Source organism: Nerophis ophidion, linkage group LG07 (genome assembly GCF_033978795.1).
Source record: "Nerophis ophidion isolate RoL-2023_Sa linkage group LG07, RoL_Noph_v1.0, whole genome shotgun sequence".
NCBI lineage: Eukaryota > Metazoa > Chordata > Actinopteri > Syngnathiformes > Syngnathidae > Nerophis > Nerophis ophidion.
The window spans coordinates 74,674,765-74,696,352 of NC_084617.1; the positions used below are offsets into that span (position 1 = coordinate 74,674,765).

General features: G+C 43.2%; 1 protein-coding gene and 1 long non-coding RNA gene across 2 annotated transcripts in view; one reads left to right on the forward strand and one right to left on the reverse strand.

Moving 5' to 3' along the window:
• The window catches only part of LOC133555729 (uncharacterized), a 21,542-nt gene extending 943 nt beyond the window's left edge, over positions 1-20,599 (forward strand). The window contains exons 2-3 of the long non-coding RNA XR_009807394.1: positions 9,543-9,674; positions 19,556-20,599. This is a non-coding gene — a long non-coding RNA (uncharacterized LOC133555729). The remainder of the gene's footprint in view (positions 1-9,542; positions 9,675-19,555) is intronic.
• Positions 1-21,588, reverse strand: part of zdhhc8b (zinc finger DHHC-type palmitoyltransferase 8b) — a 136,103-nt gene that overhangs the window by 78,996 nt on the left and 35,519 nt on the right. The gene's annotated exons all lie outside the window — the stretch shown is intronic.

Here is a 21,588-nt window from a genome sequence, read left to right on the forward strand (position 1 = left end):
TTAAAGGTACTGCTTTTAGCGTCCTCTACAACCTGTTGTCATGTCCGCTTTTCCGCCATACAATCAGCGTGCCGGCCCAGTCATGTAATATATGGGGATTCAACACACACACACAAGTGAATGCAAGGCATACTTGGTCAACAGTCATACAGGTCACACTGAGGGTGGCCGTATAAACAACTTTAACACTGTTACAAATATGCACCACACTGTGAACCCACACCAAACAAGAATGACAAACACATTTCGGGAGAACATCTGCACTGTAACGCAACATCAACACAACAGAACAAATACCCAGAACCCCTTGAAGCACTAACTCTTCCGGTTCTTTGTGGGTTCTTCCGAGGATGTTGTAGTCGTAATGATTTGTGCAGTCCTTTGAGACATTTGTGATTTGGGGCTATATAAATAAACATTGATTGATACATACATACATATATATACATACATATATATATATTCATACATATATATATATACATACATATATATACATATACACATACATATATATACATACATACATACATACATACATACATACATACATACATACATACATACATATATATATATATTTATGTGTGTGTGTGTGTGTGTGTGTGTGTGTGTCCACTCGGACAACAACATCGGCGGCGTGCCTTAAAGATACTGCTTTTAGCGTCCTCTACAACCTGTTGTCATGTCCGCTTTTCCGCCATACAATCAGCGTGCCAGCCCAGTCATGTAATATATGCGGATTCAACTCAAACACACAAGTGAATGCAATGCATACTTGGTCAACAGTCATACAGGTCACACTGAGGGTGGCCTTATAAACAACTTTTACACTGTTACAAATATGCACCACACTGTGAACCCACACCAAACAAGAATGACAAACACATTTCGGGAGAACATCTGCACTGTAACACAACATCAACACAACAGAACAAATGCCCAGAACCCCTTGCAGCACTAACTCTTCCGGGACACTACAATATACACCCTCGCTACCAACAAACCTCGATTTTGCATGTCACTATAAAGTTATATAAGCCTTGCTTGTTCAATATTCAATGCAAAACTTGTTTGGGTCCCTATTAAAAGGTTAAGTTGTTCAACATTGGCCCTCGGCTTTGTTCAGTTTAGAATTTTGGCCCACTTTTTATTTGAGTTTGACACCCCTGGTCTACAGAATCTCTTCTCTGGTCAACAAAAGCATCTTGAAGATTCTAGCGGAAACTCTCATTCAAAGCTTTTTTGATTACGCTTGCACCTCCTGGTACCTCAGCACCGCCAAAACCCTCAAATCTAGACTCCAAACATCCCAGAACAAGCTACTCAGGTTACTTTTAGACCTCCACCCCAGATCACACCTCACTCCAACCCACTTCTCCAAAGTGGGCTGGCTCAGGGTGGAGGACAGAGTCAAACAACTTGCACTGAGCCTAGTCTATAAAATCCACTACACCTCCTTGATACCGAAGTACATGTCAAACTACTTCATTAGCGTGAATTAACGCCATAGCCACAACCACAACACCATTTGTACCATGAATTGATTAACATGGACCCCGACTTAAACAAGTTGAAAACCTTATTGGGGTGTTACCATTTAGTGGTCAATTGTACGGAATATGTACTGTACTGTGCAATCTACTAATAAAAGTATCAATCAATCAATCAATCAATCAATCAAAGTTGGAAACTTCCTACGGGAATTAACGGGAATTAATGGGAATAAACATTCTTATTAACCCTTGTGTAATGTTCATATTGTTGTTACTCAGCCAGCGTTGGTGGGTCTGATGGACCCCTTGCATTTTGTGGCTTTTAATGCCTCACAATCAAACACTTTTATGTTAAAACACTGAACAGATGTTTATTGGGATAAGGTAAACAATTGTTTACCTTATCCCTTACATAATAGGACCACCTACCATCAAGCATGGTGGTGGTAGTATTGTGCTTTCCAGAGACGAAGAAGGAGGATTACCTCCAAATTCATCAGGACAAGCTAAAATCATCAACCCGGAGGTTGGGTCTTGGGCGCAGTTGGGTGTTCCAACAGGACAATGACCCCAAACACACCTCAAAAATGGTAAAGGAATGGCTAAATCAGGCTAGAATGAAGGTTTTAGAATTGCCTTCCCAAAGTCCTGACTTAAACATGTGGACAATGCTGAAGAAACAAGTCCATGTCAGAAAACCAACACATTTACAATACAATAGAATAGAATCGACTTTATTGTCAATATATTGCAAATAAAGAGATTAAGGACTCCCAATTTAAGGTTCGGTATTGGAAACAAATATGGGATAAAGATAAATTACACAAGAAGTGAGAAAGATAAAAAATAAGTATTGAAATAAACAGACTACTATCCAATAAAAATAATAAGCAATCCTGTACAATATATAAAACAATATTCAAAATACTGTACAATCTACAGAACAAGACAAGAGAACCAGAGTAATAACAATCAGGGTTGGATATATTGCACTCGAAGAGTAATATTGCACAATAAGGTATTTAGCTCAACAACACCAATTCTGTCAAGAGGAGTGGTCAAAAATTTAACCAGAAGCTTGTGGATGACTACCAAAAGGACAACCTCTAATCATCAGCCCGGAGGTTGGGTCTTGGTCAGAGTTGGGTGTTCCAGCAGGACAATGACACCAAACACATGGCTAAATCAGGCTAGAATGAAGGTTTTAGAATGGCCTTCAAAAAATTCCTAACTTAAATGTGTGGACAACGCTGAAGAAACAAGTCCATGTCAGAAAACCAACACATTTAGCTGAACTGCACCAATTTTATCAAAAGGAGTGGTCAAAAACTCAAGCAGGAGCTTGAGGATGGCTAACAAAAGGACAACCTCTAATCATCAATCCAGAGGTTGGGTCTTGGTCAGAGTTGGGAGTTCCAACAGGACAATGACCCTAAACATATGTCAAAAGTGGTAAATGAATGGCTAAATCAGGCTAGAATGAAGGTTTTAGAATGGCCTTCCCAAAGTCCTGACTTAAACATGTGGACAATGCTGAAGAAACAAGTCCATGTCAGAAAACCAACACATTTAGCTGAACTGCACCAATTTTGTCAAGAGGAGTGGTCAAAAATTCAAGCAGAAGTTTGTGGATAGCTACCAAAAGCGTCTTATTGCAGTGAAACTTGCCAAGGGACATGTAAGCAAATATTAACATTGCTGTATGTATACTTTTGACCCAGCAGATTTGCTCACATTTTCAGTAGACCCATAATAAATTCATAAAAGAAACAAACTTCATGAATGTTTTTTTTGTGACCGACAAGTACCGTATTTTTTTGAATTGTCGCCAGGTATATAGTATGCGCCTGCCTAGAATTACTGCCGGGTCAAACTCGTTTCGCAAAATAATCAGCGCATGCTTAGCATTACCGCCGGCTCAGGATTAACGCCGGGTCAAACTCGTTTCGCAAAATATTATTTTTATTAGCGCATGTCTAGAATTTCCGCCGGGTCAAACGCGTTTCGCCCAAAAATTAGCATATGCCTGGAATTTCCGCCGGGTCAAACTCGTCACGTCACGAGTGACACTTCACCTGTCATCATTTTCAAAATGGAGGAGGCTGATTTCAATCATTTGAAATCGCATAAAGGGAAGAAGATTAAGAGCTATTCAGTAGGATTTAAGGTCCAAGCTATTGAATATGCTAAAAAGAACAGTAAGCAGCTATGTTTTATTAATATACCGTAGCTGCGTGTGTCAAATATGAGTCATTAAATGACTCCCGCCTCCTGGTGGTATAGGGCGCTAGTGATCCTTCTTGCGACTACTCGGCTGCAGAAGAAGTGACAACAAGCAGCAATCATTTATTTTTTCTTCTAACTTGCACTTTTAACATGGAGGATTACATATCTAAAATAAAACTGTTTTCTAAACTGGACTTTCAATCGAAGCAGGAGGTAATAAAGGAAGATCTCCATCGAGACAGAGAGACTTTTAAGACCGAAGAAAGATAAGGAAGACTTCTATAAACAAGTTATCGATGCTTTTGATCAGAAGGAGCTGCGCTTGGACTTCATTTATAAGTAAAGGTAAGACCATGATAAGGTTTTTTTTAAATTAAATGTGCTTTTCATGATGGTATCCTTACATCACACTCAAATGTATAAGCGCAGGCCTAAATTTACCGCATGCCTTTGGTAAGCGCCGGAGTGAGAAGAGGTTTTAAATTAATTAGCGCCCCGGCGGCAATTTAAGGAAATACGGTATATCTGAAGTGAAGTGAATTATATTTATATAGCGCTTTTCCTCAAGTGACTCAAAGCGCTTTACATAGTGACACCCAATATCTAAGTTACATTTAAACCAGTGTGGGTGGCACTGGGAGCAGGTGGGTAAAGTGTCTTGCCCAAGGACACAACGGCAGTTGACTAGGATGGCGGAAGCGGGAATCGAACCTGGAACCCTCAAGTTGCTGGCACCAACATCCCAAAAGCGGAACTGACACATTACTGCATCTGTCTGTAGCCAACGAAGGAGCTATGAAGTCATACTATTGCCTGGAGGTAATCCAAGGAAATACGGTTTGATTGATTGATTGATTGATACTTTTATTAGTAGATTGCACAGTACAGTACATATTCCGTGCAATTGACCAATAAATGGTAACACCCCAATAAGTTTTTCAACTTGTTTAAGTCGGGGTCCAACGTTAATCAATCATGGTATGTGCTCCAATCACTCTATAACAAAAAAATAAAGAGTTGTAAAAATTATTAGAAACTCAAGACAGCCATGACATAATGTTCTTCACAAGTGTATGTACATTTTTGACCAGGTCTGCATATCCGCTAAATGTAAGAAGACCTTGGTCTATTTCAGTCAGACGGTAGCAATATTTAACTGACACACATCCGGGCCCTGGCCTGCAATGAAGAGCTTTTAGAGCTGGTCACTAGAAGTGTTGCTGAGCTCCGTTCAAAGAGCCATTCACTCCAAATCACATGAGCTCCATGACCCGTTTGTGACGTTATCTAACCAGCAATCGCCGTGCTGAACACATCGATTCAATCTCGCCCCCTGGAAGAGTTCAATGCCGCTGATAATAATTGGATGCGGATGACGCAGAAATATGCAGCCTGCTGGTGAGCGATCAAGGGCTGCAGTCCCTCAAGAGTAATCAGTATCACATAGTAAGAGTCATCTGAAAAGGCCGAGGCATTCGCTTTCCGGGGCGACTTGAGTCGAGCCGACGTCTCCTTGTTTCGTGGACGTTTTACAGTTAGGTTGCCTCAAAAAGCAGTTGGTGTTTAATATCAGGATGCAACCCTGGCTGTTGAACTTTGGGAGGTCGAGTCCACGGTCACAACCTATTGTGATCGAGGGAGTTGAGGTACAGACCGTGGACCTCATTCAAGTACCACGGGGTTTGGGTGGACAATAAGCTGGACTGGACTGTTAACACGGACCACCAGTACAAGAAAGGACAGAGCAGGCTGTACTTCCTCAGGAGACTGCACTCCTTCAACATTTGTAGAAAACTCCTGTGGATGTACTACCAGTCTGTGGTTGCCAGTGTTCTGTTCTACATGGTAGTGTGCCGGGGGGGCAGTACAATCTAAGAAGGACAGCTCCAGACTTGAGAAACTGATCAAGCGGGGCCGGTTCTACAATGGGAATGAAACTGGTGACGGTGGCAGAGAAGAGGACTGTTGACAAACTAGTGAGCATCTTGGATGATGCCAGTCACCCTCTGCAGAGCTTTATCAGTAGCCAGAGGAGCCTGTTCAGTGCTAGACTGCTTCATCCCAAGTGCAGGACTAATAGACTCAAGAACTCCTTTGTCCCACACGCCATTAAACTGTACAACTCCTCTCTGGGGGTGAGGGGGGGGGGGGGGGGGGGGGTACTAGGATGACAGGGGATGCAAAACAATAACAGTGCAATACGTTTTCATAACATGGTCACTACTGCCTACTTTGTCTTGTTATATTCTTATTTTATTTTTTGTAATATTTCTCTATTTTGTTTCCTTTTAAACCCCCATTATTTACGTTTTACTTTTTTCTTTAAATTGATCTCAACTCTGTACACTGCTGCTGGAATTTTAATTTTCCTGAAGGAACTCTCCTGAAGGAATCAATAAAGTACTATCTATCTATCTATCTATCTATCCATCTATCTATCGATATTATCCAGCAGCATGTATCAGCATCAATAAATTGCAATTACCTCGTCCTGTCCAGGTTGGTGTTGTCCCGATGCCAATATTTCGGTACTGGTACCGAAATTATTTCGATGCTTTTCAAAAACTGCATTATTGGCTTTATTTGAACAAATAAACAAAAAGCCCAGACTTCCCTCTCCCCAGCCACTTCGTTCAGCTCCTTCCGGAGGATCCCAAGGCGTTCCCAGGTCAGCCAGGAGACAAAGTCTTCCCAACATGTCCGGGGTCTTCCCCGTGGCCTCGTACCGGTCGGGCGTTCAGGTGGCATCCTGACCAGATGCCCGAACCACCTCATCTGGCTCCTCTCCTTGTGAAGGAGCAGCAGCTTTACTTCGAGTTCATCCCGGATGACAGAGCTTCTCACCCTATCTCTAAGGGAGAGACCCACCACTCGGTGGAGGAAACTCATTTGGTCCGTTTGCACCCGTGATCTTGTCCTTTCAGTCATAACCCAAAGTTCATGACCATAAGTGAGGATGGGAACAGAGATCAACTGGTAAATTGAGAGCTTTGCAGATAAACAAATAAACAAAAAGCCCAGACTTTCCTCTCCCCAGCCACTTCGTCTAGCTCCTCCCAGGGGATCCCGAGGCTTTCCCAGGTCAGCCAGGAGACATAGTCTTCCCAACATGTCCTGGGTCTTCCCCGTGGTCTCCTACCGGTCGGACGTGCCCTAAACACCTCCCTAGGGAGGCGTTCGGGTGGCATCCTGACCAGATGCCCGAACCACCTCATCTGGCTCCTCTCCATGTGGAGGAGCAGCGGCTTTACTTTGAGTTCATCCCAGATGACAGAGCTTCTCACCCTATCTCTAAGGGAGAGACCCGCCACTCGGTGAAGGAAACTCATTTTGGCCGTTTGCACCCGTGATCTTGTCCTTTCAGTCATAAACCAAAGCTCATGACCATAAGTGAGGATGGGAACAGAGATCAACTGGTAAATTGAGAGCTTTGCAGATAAACAAATAAACCAAAAGCCCAGACTTCCCTCTCCCCAGCCACTTGGTCCAGCTCCTCCCAGGGGATCACGAGGCTTTCCCAGGTCAGCCAGGAGACATAGTCTTCCCAACATGTCCTGGGTCTTCCCCGTGGTCTCCGACCGGTCGGACGTGCCCGAAACACCTCCCTAGGGAGGCGTTCGGCTGGCATCCTGACCAGATGCCCGAACCACCTCATCTGGCTCCTCTCCATGTGGAGGAGCAGCGGCTTTACTTTGAGCTCCTACCAGATGACAGAGCTTCTCACCCTATCTCTAAGGGAGAGACCCACCACTCGGTGGAGGAAACTCATTTGGGCCGTTTGCACCCGTGATCTTGTCCTTTCAGTCATAACCCAAAGCTCTTGACCATAAGTAAGGATGGGAACAGAGATCAACTGGTAAATTGAGAGCTTTGCAGATAAACAAATAAACAATAAACCCAGACTTCCCTCTCCCCGGCCAATTGGTCCAGCTCCTCCCGGGGGATCCCAAGGCGTTCCCAGCTCAGCTAGGAGACATAGTCTTCCCAACATGTCCTGGGTCTTCCCCGTGGTCTCCGACCGGTCGGACGTGCCCGAAACACCTCCCTAGGGAGGCGTTCGGGTGGCATCCTGACCAGATGCCCGAACCACCTCATCTGGCTCCTCTCCATGTGGAGGAGCAGCGGCTTTACTTTGAGTTCATCCCAGATGACAGAGCTTCTCACCCTATCTCTAAGGGAGAGACCCACCACTCGGTGAAGGAAACTCATTTTGGCCGTTTGCACCTGTGATCTTTGGGCCGTTTGCACCTGTGATCTTGTCCTTTCGGTCATAACCCAAAGCTCATGAGCAGCGGCTTTATTTTGAGTTCCTCCCGGATGACAGAGCTTCTCACCCTATTTCTAAGGGAGAGACCAGCAACCCGGCGGAGGAAACTCATTTTGGCCGCTTGTAGTCCTGATCTTGTCCTTTCAGTCATAACCCAGAGCTCATGACCCGAGGACTCCTCAAAGATGGACGCTTTTGACCTTCCTTTTTTCCAACAACACCTGGTGTCGAACCTTGAGATCGGCCCCAGTCCACAAAAACATTTCAACATCTCACCCAAGTTAATTGGGCATACATGCACGCACACGCCCCTCCCCAAATCAACGCCTTGACCACTGCTTAATTCCTCCGGGGTTGTGGATGGCTGAGTTAAGCGCTTTATAGCGGCAGCCGGCCTCCAGGGCCCCAACTCCCCCCCCACCCCTCTGTTGCGAGTTGTTGTGATTACATGTACCATGTTTATGTGTGCATGGCTATGGGAGGTTTTTTTTTTCCTCGGACTCAGTCTGGACTCCTCCTGAGGGTCCAGCCTTGGACTGATATATTTTTTACTCTTCCCCCTTTACCAATGTCACCTTTTTCTCACCTTTTTAAGGAGCGCCGTAAGTGGCTGATCCGTTGGCGGTCCCGTCTTGTCCCCTTGTGACGTATGTCTGTTCTTAGTGGGACTGTGCCGAAAATGTCATTTCAGTTCTCATGTGTCTTGTACATGTTAAGAATGGACAACAATAAAGCTGCTGTTCTAAGATTTTTTTGTTAAAATGAAGCCAATAATGCACCTTTTTGTGGTCCCCTTTATTTAGAAAAGTACTGAAAAGTATCAAAATGATTTTGGTACCGGTATCAAAATATTGGTATGGGGACGCTACAAGTTTCCAGTCTTATATTTGGGTAAAAACAGTATTTTGCTGACATGTGCAAGGTTAAAGGCTTACTGAACCCACACAGTCTGATAGTTTATATATCAATGATGAAATATTAACATTGCAACACATGCCAGTAAAGCCAGTTTAGTTTACTAAAATGCAATTTTAAATTTCCCGCAAAGTGTCCTGTTGAAAACGTCGCGGAATGATGACGCTTATGTTGATGTGTGCTTGTGACATCTGTGTTGCTGAATCTTTTGCAATTTGTTCAATTAATAATGGAGACGTCAAAGAAGAATGCCGTAGGTGGAAAGTGGTGCATTGCAGCTGCCTTTAGCGACAAACACAACCGGTGTTTCTTTTGTTTGTTGTGAAGCTTTAATAATTTAACATGTTTCTCTAACAGTGGGAGAGTGGCCGTGCGCAACCCGAGGGTCCCTGGTTCGATCCCCACCTAGTACCAACGTCGTCACGTCCGTTGTGTCCTTGAGCAAGACACTTCACCCTTGCTCCTGATGGGTGCTGGTTAGCACCTTGCATGGCGGCAGCTCCCTCCATCAGTGTGTGAATGTGTGTGTGAATGGGTAAATGTGGAAGTAGTGTCAAAGCACTTTGAGTACCTTGAAGGTAGAAAAGCGCTATACGAGTACAACCCATTTATTTACCATAACACATGTCAACCGGCAGGTTTCGGTGAGAAAATGGTGGTAATAAGTCGGCTCTTACCGGAGACATGAGCGGAGCTTGCGTCCTCCTGCTGCTGTCAAAGAGGCAGCTGTGACTTTCTGGGCTCCTCCATGGCTTCCATCAGACTTTCAGGTATGACTTTATAATCTCACTAAAACACTAGTAACACAATAAGCAGATAAGGGATTTTCCAGAATTATCCTAGTAAATGTGTCTACTAAGATCTGAATTGCTCCCACTGCCCTGTCTTTTCTTTTTTCTTTATTATTCACTCTAACTTTCCTCATCCACAAATCTTTCATTTTCGCTCAAATTAATGGGGAAATCGTGGCTTTCTCGATCCGAATCGCTCTTGCTTCTGGTGGCCATGATTGTAAACAATGTGAGGATGTGAGGAGCCCTACAACCCGTGATGTCACGCGCACATCGTCTGTTACTTCAGGTACAGGCAAGGCTTTATTATTGTGACCAAAAGTTTATCGTCGATGTTCTCTACTAAATCCTTTCAGCAAAAATATGGCAATATGGCGAAATGATCAAGTATGACACATAGAATGGACCTGCTATCCCCGTTTAAATAAGAACATCTCATTTCAGTAGGCCTTTAAGTTGTGTCAATGTTACTGCGACCTCGCTAACTTTGCTAAAAAAAAAAAAAGGAGAAGAAGCAGAGCAGGCATAGTTTGCCGTTCGCTAATTTCGCCCATCTGGCCGGGACTGATCCGTCCTCAGCCCGCATTAGCAGATCAGCGAGCATACGTGAGCGCACAGACTCAGGAGCACGGAGCCTTCTAGAACGCCAGGTGTCATAAGCTGAGTCACGTTCCCCCACTCAGGAGCCAGACCATCTGGCCCACTGACTTGAGGCGGGTCACAGCGCCATGGAACCTTCCGGGCTGACCGATCACAGGCCTTCTGACCGCGTCAAATCAATCAACATCCAGAAGTCACGTATCGATGAAAACGCTGAATGAGATGTACTCTACATCAAAACCTTTTTGAAACCAAGAGCTACTTCTTGGGTACTGATTAATGCCAAGGGCTACCAGTTTGATACACACTTCAATAAATTGCCAGAAATAGCCAATTTACATAAAATGGCACACTTAAGTCCTTTAATAACAATAACAAAAACGACAGAAGAGTTTCGGACAATATAAATATCGATCTAACAAGTATTGACCATGGACTAATAATTTACTTGGTACCGTTAATGTCAATATTTGTATCAAGCTACCCCTCTTTTAAACCAGTTGATCTGCCGTTTCTTTTCTGCCCTGCCCCCCCCCCCCTCTCCTTCGTGGAGATGGGGGAGCACAGATGAGGCGCCAGCTGTCCAAAGTTGGGACCCAGGGTGGACCACTCATCTGTGCACCGGTTGGGGACGTCTCTGCAGTGCTGACCTGTCTCCACGCCAGATGATCTCCTGCTGGGCCCACTATGGACTGGACTCTCACTATTATGTTGGATCCACTATGGACTGGACTCTCACTATTATGTTGGATCCACCATGGACTGGACTCTCACTATTATGTTGGATCCACTATGGACTGGACTCTCACTATTATGTTAGATCCACTATGGACTGGACTCTCACTATTATGTTGGATCCACTATGGACTGGAATCTCACTATTATGTTAGATCCACTATGAACTGGACTCTCACTATTATGTTAGATCCACAATGGACTGGACTTTCCCTATTATGTTAGATCCACTATGGACTGGACTTTCCCTATTATGTTAGATCCACTGTGGACTGGACTCTCACTATTATGTTAGATCCACTATGGACTGGACTCTCACTATTATGTTAGATCCACTGTGGACTGGACTCTCACTATTATGTTAGATCCACTATGGACTGGACTCTCACTATTATGTTAGATCCACTATGGACTGGACTCTCACTATTATGTTAGATCCACTATGGACTGGAAACTCTCACTATTATTGTAGATCCACTATGGACTGGACTCTCACACTATTATGTTAGATCCACCATGGACTGGACTCTCACTAATATGTTAGATCCACTATGGACTGGACTCTCACACTATTATGTTAGACCCACTATGGACTAGACTCTCACACTATTATGTTAGATCCACTAGAGACTGGACTCTCACTATTATGTTAGATCCACTATGGACTGGACTCTCACTATTATGTTAGATCCACTATGGACTGGACTCTCAGTATTATGTTAGATCCACTATGGACTGGACTCTCACTATTATGTTAGATCCACTATGGACTGGACTCACACTATTATGTTAAATCCATTATGGACTGGACTCTCAAACTATTATGTTAGATCCACTATGGACTGGACTCTCACTATTATGTTAGATCCACTATGGACTGGACTCTCAGTATTATGTTAGATCCACTATGGACTGGACTCTCACTATTATGTTAGATCCACTATGGACTGAACTCTCACTATTATGTTAGATCCACTATGGACTGGACTCTCACACTATCAAGTTAGATCCACTATGGACTGGACTCTCACAATATTATGTTAGATCCACTATGGACTGGACTCTCACACTATTATGTTAGATCCACTATGGACTGGACTCTCACTACTATGTTAGATCCACTACGGACTGGACTCTCACACTATCATGTTAGATCCACTATGGCCTGGACTCTCACTATTATGTTAGATCCACTATGGACTGGACTCTCACTATTATGTTAGATCCACTATGGACTGGACTCTCACTATTATGTTAGATCCACTATGGACTGGACTCTAACTATTATGTTAGATCCACTATGGACTGGACTCTCACACTTTATGTTGGATCCAATATGGCCTGGGTTCTCTCACTAATATGTTAGATCCACTATGGACTGGACTCTCACTATTATGTTAGATCCACTATGGACTGGACTCTTACTATTATGTTAGATCCACTATGGACTGGACTCTCACACTTTATGTTGGATCCAATATGGCCTGGGTTCTCTCACTAATATGTTAGATCCACTATGGGCTGGACTCTCACTATTATGTTAGATCCACTATGGACTGGACTCTCACTATCATGTTAGATCCACTATGGACTGGACTCTCAAACTATTATGTGAGATCCACTATGGACTGGACTCTCACTATTATGTTAGATCCACTATGGCCTGGACTCTCACTATTATGTTAGATCCACCATGGCCTGGACTCTCACTATTATGTTAGATCCACTATGGACTGGATTCTCACACTATTAAGTTAGATCCACTATGGACTGGACTGTCACACTATTATGTTAGATACTATTATGTTAGATCCACTATGGACTGGACTCTCACTATTATGTTAGATCCACTATGGACTGGACTCTCACTATTATGTTAGATCAACTATGAACTGGACTCACACTATTATGTTAGATCCACTATGTACTGGACTCTAACACTATTATGTTAGATCCACTATGGACTGGACTCTCACTATTATGTTAGATCCACTATGGACTGGACTCTCACATTATTATGTTAGACCCACTATGGACTAGACTCTCACTATCATGTTAGATCCACTATGGACTGGACTCTCACTATTATGTTAGATCCACTATGGACTGGACTCTCACTATTATGTTAGATCCACTATGGACTGGATTCTCACACTATTATGTTAGATCCACTATGGACTGGATTCTCACACTATTATGTTAGATCCACTATGGACTGGACTCTCACACTATTATGTTAGATCCACTATGGACTGGACTCTCACACTATTAAGTTAGATCCACTATGAACTGGACTCACACTATTATGTTAGATCCACTATGGACTGGACTCCCACTATTATGTTGGATCCACTATGGACTGGACTCTCACTATTATGTTAGATCCACTATGGCCTGGACTCCCACTATTATGTTGGATCCACTATGGACTGGACTCTCACACTATTATGTTAGATCCACTATGGACTGGACTCTCACTATTATGTTAGATCCACTATGGACTGGACTCTCACACTATTATGTTAGATCCACTATGGACTGGACTCTCACACTATTATGTTAGATCCACTATGGACTGGACTCTCACACTAATGGTACTTTTCAGAGGCGGTATAGTACAGAATATGATTCACTATTATCACGTCACTATACTAACACCAGTATAACGTACAACTCTATTAGAAACAAATGATCAACGCATTCTTGCTTGCTCTGGCTGTAAATGCAAAAGTATTCAATACAGTTCTTATATGGGATTTCATTCTCACGTGGAGGACTACCTGGTCAGTCAGTGGGTTGTGAACACGCCGGCTGACAGATGGAGGTTTACAAGTTACACTGCCAAACAAAAAAAAAAAAAAAAGAAAAGTTCCCAAAGGAAGCATTAAAATTGCACGGTTGAAAAGAACGTGTCGCAGTTGGACCACCGACTCGCAGTTGAGCTTCCTAACTCTTTTCAATGAGCGTCCAGTTCTGTGCTCCAGTTACACCCGAGGAGGACTAAAAATAGTCCTGGGTGATCTTCAGTCACCACTTAGTCAGGCAATGTGGAGAACAGATTGGAAATGAAGACACTGACGGCCTTGAATGGTGGCCCTTGTCGCCTGCTCACACACACACACACACACACACACACACACACACACACACACACACACACACACACACACACACACACACACACACACACACACGAGTCACAGAGCATGGACACACTTCTGCTGCTTTAAGGGTGTACACAAAGTGCAGATAAGGACAACACTGGAAAATATTCTGCTGTGGTGAACAGTCAGTGGTCCTTATGGTCACTTGAGAGCCTGCTGCTCGGTCCTGGCCTGGAGACAAGTGGACATGTCAGTCTCTGGAATTATCTTTGACACATAACACAAGAGCTAAAGGGATTGCAAAACACTGGTATCTATCTTAGAGAACGAGTGTAAACTGCTGGTGTCTATCTTAGAGAACGAGTGTAAACTGTTGGTGTCTATCTTAGAGAACGAGTGAAAACTGCTGGTGTCTATCTTAGAGAACGAGTGCAAACTGCTGGTATGTATCTTAGAGAACAAGTGCTAACTGCTGGTATCTATCTTAGAGAACGAGTGCTAACTGCTGGTATCCATCTTAGAGAACGAGTGCAAACTGCTGGTATCAATCTTAGAAAACAAGTGCAAAATGCTGGTATCTATCTCAGAGAATGAGTGCAAAGAGTTTGTATCTATCTTAGAGAACGAGTGCTAACTGCTGGTGTCTATCTTAGAGAACGAGGGAAAACTGCTAGTATCTATCTTAGAGAATGAGTGCAAACTGCTGGTATGTATCTTAGAGAACGAGTGCAAAATTCTGGTATCTATCTGAGAGAACGAGTGCAAACTGCTGGTATCTATCTTAAAGAACAAGTGCAAACTGCTAGTATCTATCTTAGAAAATGAGTGCAAACTGCTGGTATCCATCTTAGAGTACAAGTGCAAACTACTGGTATCTATCTTAGAGGACGACTGCAAACTGCTGGTATCTATCTTAGAGAACGAGTGCAAACTGCTGGTATCTGTCTTAAAGAACGAGTGAAAACTGCTAGTATCTATCTTAGAGAATGAGTGCAAACTGCTGGTATCTATCTTAGAGAACGAGTGCAAACTGCTGGTATCTATCTTAGAGAACGAGTGCAAACTGCTGGTATCTATCTTAAAGAACGAGTGCAAACTGCTAGTATCTATCTTAGAGAACGAGTGCAAACTGCTGGTGTCTATCTTAGAGAACGAGTGCAAACTGCTGGTATCTATCTTAGAGAACGAGTGCAAACTGCTGGTGTCTATCTTAGAAAACGAGTGCAAAACTGCTGGTATCTATCTTAGAAAATAAGTGCAAACTGCTAGTATCTATCTTAGAGTACAAGTGCAAACTGCTGGTATCTATCTTAGAGGACGACTGCAAACTGCTGGTATCTATCTTAGAGAACGAGTGCAAAATTCTGGTATCTATCTTAGAGAACGAGTGCAAACTGCTGGTATCCATCTTAGAGAACGGGTGCAAACTGCTAGCATCTATCTTAGAGAACGAGTGCAAACTGCTGGAATTTATCTTAGCGAATGAGTGCAAACTACTGGTATCTATGTTAGAGAATGAAGGCAAACTGCTGGTATCTATCTTAGAGAACGAGTGCAAACTGCTGGTATCCGTCTTAGAGAACAAGTGCAAACTAATGGCATCTATCTTAGAGAACAACTGCAAACTGCTGGTATCTATCTTAGAGAACGAGTGCAAACTAATGGCATCTATCTTAGAGAACGGGTATCTTAGAGAACAACCGCAAACTGCTGGTATCTATCTTAGAGAACGAGTGCAAACTGCTGGTATCTATCTTAGAGAACGAGTGCAAACTGCTGGTGTCTATCTTGGAGAACGAGTGCAAACTGCTGGTGTCTATTTTGGAGAACGAGTGCAAAACTGCTGGTGTCTATCTTAGAGAACGAGTGCAAACTGCTGGTGTCTATCTTAGAGAACGAGTGAAAACTGCTGGTATCTATCTTAGAGAACGAGTGAAAACTGCTGGTGTCTATCTTAGAGAACAAGTGCAAACTGCTAGTATCTATCTTAGAGAATGAGTGCAAACTGCTGGTATGTATCTTAGAGAACGAGTGCAAACTGCTGGTATCTATCTTAAAGAACGAGTGCAAACTGCTAGTATCTATCTTAGAAAATGAGTGCAAACTGCTGGTATCTATCTTAGAGAACGAGTGCAAACTGCTGGTATCTATCTTAGAGAACGAGTGCAAACTGCTGGTATCCGTCTTAGAGAACAAGTGCAAACTAATGGCATCCATCTTAGAGAACAACTGCAAACTGCTGGTATCTATCTTAGAGAACGAGTGCAAACTGCTGGTGTCTATCTTGGAGAACGAGTGCAAACTGCTGGTGTCTATCTTGGAGAACGAGTGCAAACTGCTGGTGTCTATCTTGGAGAACGAGTGCAAAATTGCTGGTGTCTATCTTAGAGAACGAGTGCAAACTGCTGGTATCTATCTTAGAGAATGAGTGCAAACTGCTGGTATCTATCTTAGAGAATGAGTGCAAACTGCTGGTATGTATCTTAGAGAACGAGTGCAAACTGCTGGTATCTATCTTAAAGAACGAGTGCAAACTGCTGCTATCTAACTTAGAGAACAAGTGCAAACCGCTGGTATCTAACTTAGAGAACGAGTGAAAACTGCTGGTGTCTATCTTAGAGAACGAGTGCAAACTGCTGGTATCTAACTTAGAAAATAAGTGCAAACCGCTGGTATCTAACTTAGAGTACGAGTGCAAACTACTGGTATCTATCTTAGAGTACAAATGCAAACTGCTGGTATCTATCTTAGAGAACGAGTGCAAACTGCTGGTGTCCATCTTAGAGAACGAGTGCAAACTGCTGGTATCTATCTTAGAGAACGAGTGAAAACTGCTGGTGTCTATCTTAGAGAACGAGAGCAAACTGCTAGTATCTATCTTAGAGAATGAGTGCAAACTGCTGGTATGTATCTTAGAGAACGAGTGCAAACTGCTGGTATCTATCTTAAAGAACGAGTGCAAACTGCTGCTATCTAACTTAGAGAACAAGTGCAAACCGCTGGTATCTGACTTAGAGAACGAGTGCAAACTGCTGGTGTCTATCTTGGAGAACGAGTGAAAACTGCTGGTATGTATCTTAAAGAACGAGTGCAAACTGCTGGTATCTATCTTAGAGAATGAGTGCAACTGCTGGTATCTGTCTTAGAGATCGAGTGCAAACTGCTGGTATCCGTCTTAGAGAACAAGTGCAAACTGCTGGTATCTATCTTAGTGAACGAGTGAAAACTGCTGGTGTCTATCTTAGAGAACGAGTGCAAACTGCTAGTATCTATCTTAGAGAACGAGTGAAAACTGCTGGTGTCTATCTTAGAGAATGAGTGCAAACTGCTAGTATCTATCTTAGCGAACGAGTGAAAACTGCTGGTGTCTATCTTAGAGAACGAGTGCAAACTGCTGGTATCTATCTTAAAGAACGAGTGCAAACTGCTAGTATCTATCTTAGACAACGAGTGCAAACTGCTGGTATCTGTCTTAGAAAACGGGTATCTTAGAGAACGAGTGCAAAATTCTGGTATCTATCTTAGAGAACGAGTGCAAACTGCTGGTATCAATCTTAGAAAACAAGTGCAAAATGCTGGTATCCATCTTAGAGAACGAGTGCAAAATGTTGGTCTTAGAGAACGGGTATCTTAGAGAATGAGTGCAAAGAGTTTGTATCTATCTTAGAGAACGAGTGCTAACTGCTGGTATCTGTCTTAGAAAACGAGTGCTAACTGCTGGTATCTATCTTAGAGAACGAGTGCTAACTGCTGGTAACTATCTTAGAGAACGAGTACTAACTGCTGGTATCTATCTTAGAAAACGAGTGCAAACTGCTAGTATCTATCTTAGAGAATGAGTGCAAACTGCTGGTATCTATCTTAGAGAATGAGTGCAAACTGCTGGTATCTATCTTAGAGAACAAGTGCAAACTGCTAGTATCTATCTTAGAGTACAAGTGCAAATTGCTGGTATCTATCTTAGAGAACGAGTGCAAACTGCTGGTATCTGTCTTAGAAAACGGGTATCTTAGAGAACGAGTGCAAAATTCTGGTATCTATCTTAGAGAACGAGTGCAAACTGCTGGTATCAATCTTAGAAAACAAGTGCAAAATGCTGGTATCTATCTCAGAGAACCAGTGCAAACTGCTGGTATCCATCTTAGAGAACGAGTGCAAAATTTTGGTCTTAGAGAACGGGTATCTTAGAGAATGAGTGCAAAGAGTTTGTATCTATCTTAGAGAACGAGTGCTAACTGCTGGTATCTGTCTTAGAAAACGAGTGCTAACTGCTGGTATCTATCTTAGAGAACGAGTGCTAACTGCTGGTAACTATCTTAGAGAACGAGTACTAACTGCAGGTATCTATCTTAGAAAACGAGTGCAAACTGCTAGTATCTATCTTAGAGAATGAGTGCAAACTGCTGGTATCTATCTTAGAGAATGAGTGCAAACTGCTGGTATCTATCTTAGAGAACAAGTGCAAACTGCTAGTATCTATCTTAGAGTGCAAGTGCAAATTGCTGGTATCTATCTTAGAGAACGAGTGCAAACTGCTGGTGTCTATCTTAGAAAACGAGTGCAAAACTGCTGGTATCTATCTTAGAAAACAAGTGCAAACTGCTGGTATCCATCTTAGAGAACGAGTGCAAAATTCTGGTAACTATCTTAGAGAACGAGTGCAAACTGCTGGTATCCATCTTAGAGAACGGGTGCAAACTGCTAGCATCTATCTTAGAGAACTAGTGCAAACTGCTGGAATTGATCTTAGCGAATGAGTGCAAACTACTGGTATCTATGTTAGAGAATGAGTGCAAACTTCTGGTATCTATCTCATAAAAAGAGTGCAAAAAGCTGGTATCTATCTCAGAGAACCAGTGCAAACTGCTGGTATCCATCTTAGTGGTGATATCCTTTACACACCGATGTCACTTTTTGATGCAGTAACGCCTGAGGGATGGAAGGTTTGTAATATCGTGGCTCACGTGGAGTGATTTCTCCAGATTCTCTCAACCTTTTGATGATATTACAGACCTTAGATGGTGAAATCCCTAAATTACAGTCTACAACATTTCATGAGCGGTTACGTCAACCAATGGCTTCAGCACCAAGTAGCACGTTGGGTACGTACAGTTTTTCGATAGGAACAAAGGAACAGAACCCCTTTATTTGTGCATCTCAGTACGAGTGAGGTTGGTATGTTCATCCTGGCTTATCCCTGCCAGTCCGTGGCCGTGCTAAATTACGCATCAAAGAGATTTCACACAGCACAGACTGCTCTGACAGACACATTTGCTGAGGTCGACTTGACATGACATCACTGCGGGCTTTGGAAAAATGTAAAACAGACGCTACGATTTATATTTGTGTCAAATTATTAATTACTGTTCGACTTTGAAGTCATGCACTAGGAGGTTAACCCCTTTACTAATGTTACCCCAGGTGGTCCTTGGCTAAGGCCTAGTACCTGACTACCCAGGGATACGGTGAAGACCTCAACGACCGAACGGGTGGAAGACGGTAGATGTAAGAACTACCACAACGGCTGCGATGGCGGAAGAAGGCTGCAGCAGAAAAGGGTCCCCAGTCGTCTTGGACTCCATGCCACTGGACCCTGACCCGATTCTATCAAGGATGGTGTGGTGACTGTCTGAGCACCAGTCTCACCACGTTAAACAAAGTCACACACAGGTTTTCTCCATAAAGGGATACACCCCTACCAGGAGGATCGTCATACCGTCAACGATGATGCCACCCTGGAGAAGTCGCCACCTCATCGCCGGGCCAACCGATATAGAAAGACAACATTCACACACTAGGGACTATTTAGTGTTGCCAATCAACCTATCCCGAGGTGCATGTCTTTGGAAGTGGGAGGAAGCCGGAGTACCCAGAGGGAACCCACGCAGTCACGGGGAGAACATGCAAACTCCACACAGAGAGATCCCGAGACCGGAATTGAACTCGGGACCTTCGTATTGTGAGGCACATGCACTCACAACCCCTGTGTAACCGTGCATCTACATCAACTATGTGATTTGCCTGAGAAGTTGGACAGGACAAAATAAATAAATAGATAAATAAAATAAAATAGAATAAAATAAAATAGAATCAAATAAAAAATATAAGTGAATAAATGTATATATGCATAAAAATGTGTTTTCTTTTGTTTATATGTATATATTTTTTAATGAATTAGGTAATGTTTATGACAACCTTTTTGCGATGGGATGCGACGTGGAGGTGTCGGTTTCCCTGATCTATTGGACAGCCACCGGAAGACCTTGTCATGACCCCGAGATCTACAAAGCAGAGAAGGAGCAGAACCTGAAACCGCTCCAGGCACCTTGTCTTTAAACTGTTTATGACCGAGGGCATTAGCTGTTTATGACCCCCTCCCCTTAGAAACAGCTGCAGCCATGTAATCAGGAAATGCTCGAATAAACGAGGAGGCTTGGATCTCCCTCCTCCGAGGGTACAAGTGCACGCGCTCTTCTCATTGAGCTAAATTGAATCCTGTCTCTGTTTGCTTCTTGTCTTGTCTAAAAGATGTCATCTGTGTTTGAAACCTGACATTTATCATTTGTTTTCAAAACGCTTACAAAAAAGTGGGACCCCCTAAATTTACTGTGGGACCACATTTTGAAAATTCTTAGCGCCAACACTGAGCGGCATGCAAAGTGAATGAAGCCCACGTACGGCGAGACAGGGTTGGCACACATAGGCATATTTGGCGCGAAGTAGAGATGATCTTAAAGTCTTACTGAAAGCCACTACTAGCGACCACGCAGTCTGATATCAGTTTATATATCAATGATGAAATATTAACATTGCAACACATGCCAATACGGCCTTTTTAGTTTACTAAATTGCAATTTTAAATTTCTCGCGGAAGTATCATGCTAACGTCACGACGTCACGCATTGTAGACGACATTTTGTTCCAGGACTGTTCACAGCTATAATTCCCCAGTATTATGGACATCTGTGTTGCCGAATCTTTTGCAATTTGTTAAATGAAAAATAGAGACGTCAAAGAAGAAAGCTGTAGGTGGGAAACCGTGTATTGCGGCCGCCTTTAGCAACACAAACACAGCCGGTGTTTCATTGTTTACATTCCCAAAAGATGTCGGTGAAGCTTTACTATAGAACAGAGCGGTCAAGCGAACATGGTTCCCTACCACATGTCAACCGGCAGGTTTCGGTGAGAAAATGGTGGTAATAAGTCGGCTCTTACCGTAGACATGAGCGGAGAGTTTGCGTTGTTCCTCCTGCGCCTGTCAAAGAGGCAGTTGCGGATTCTCTTGCTTCCACCGTTGAGGAGGGGGAAAAAAATAAAAAAATCTCAGCCTAGCCGTCTTCGCCTCGTCCAGAAACGTGGCTTCCCTCAGAGACACTGGCGGTCACCACACCCCTCCGACTTTCAGGTTGTACAGGTACGACTATATAATCTCACTAAAACACTATTAACACAAT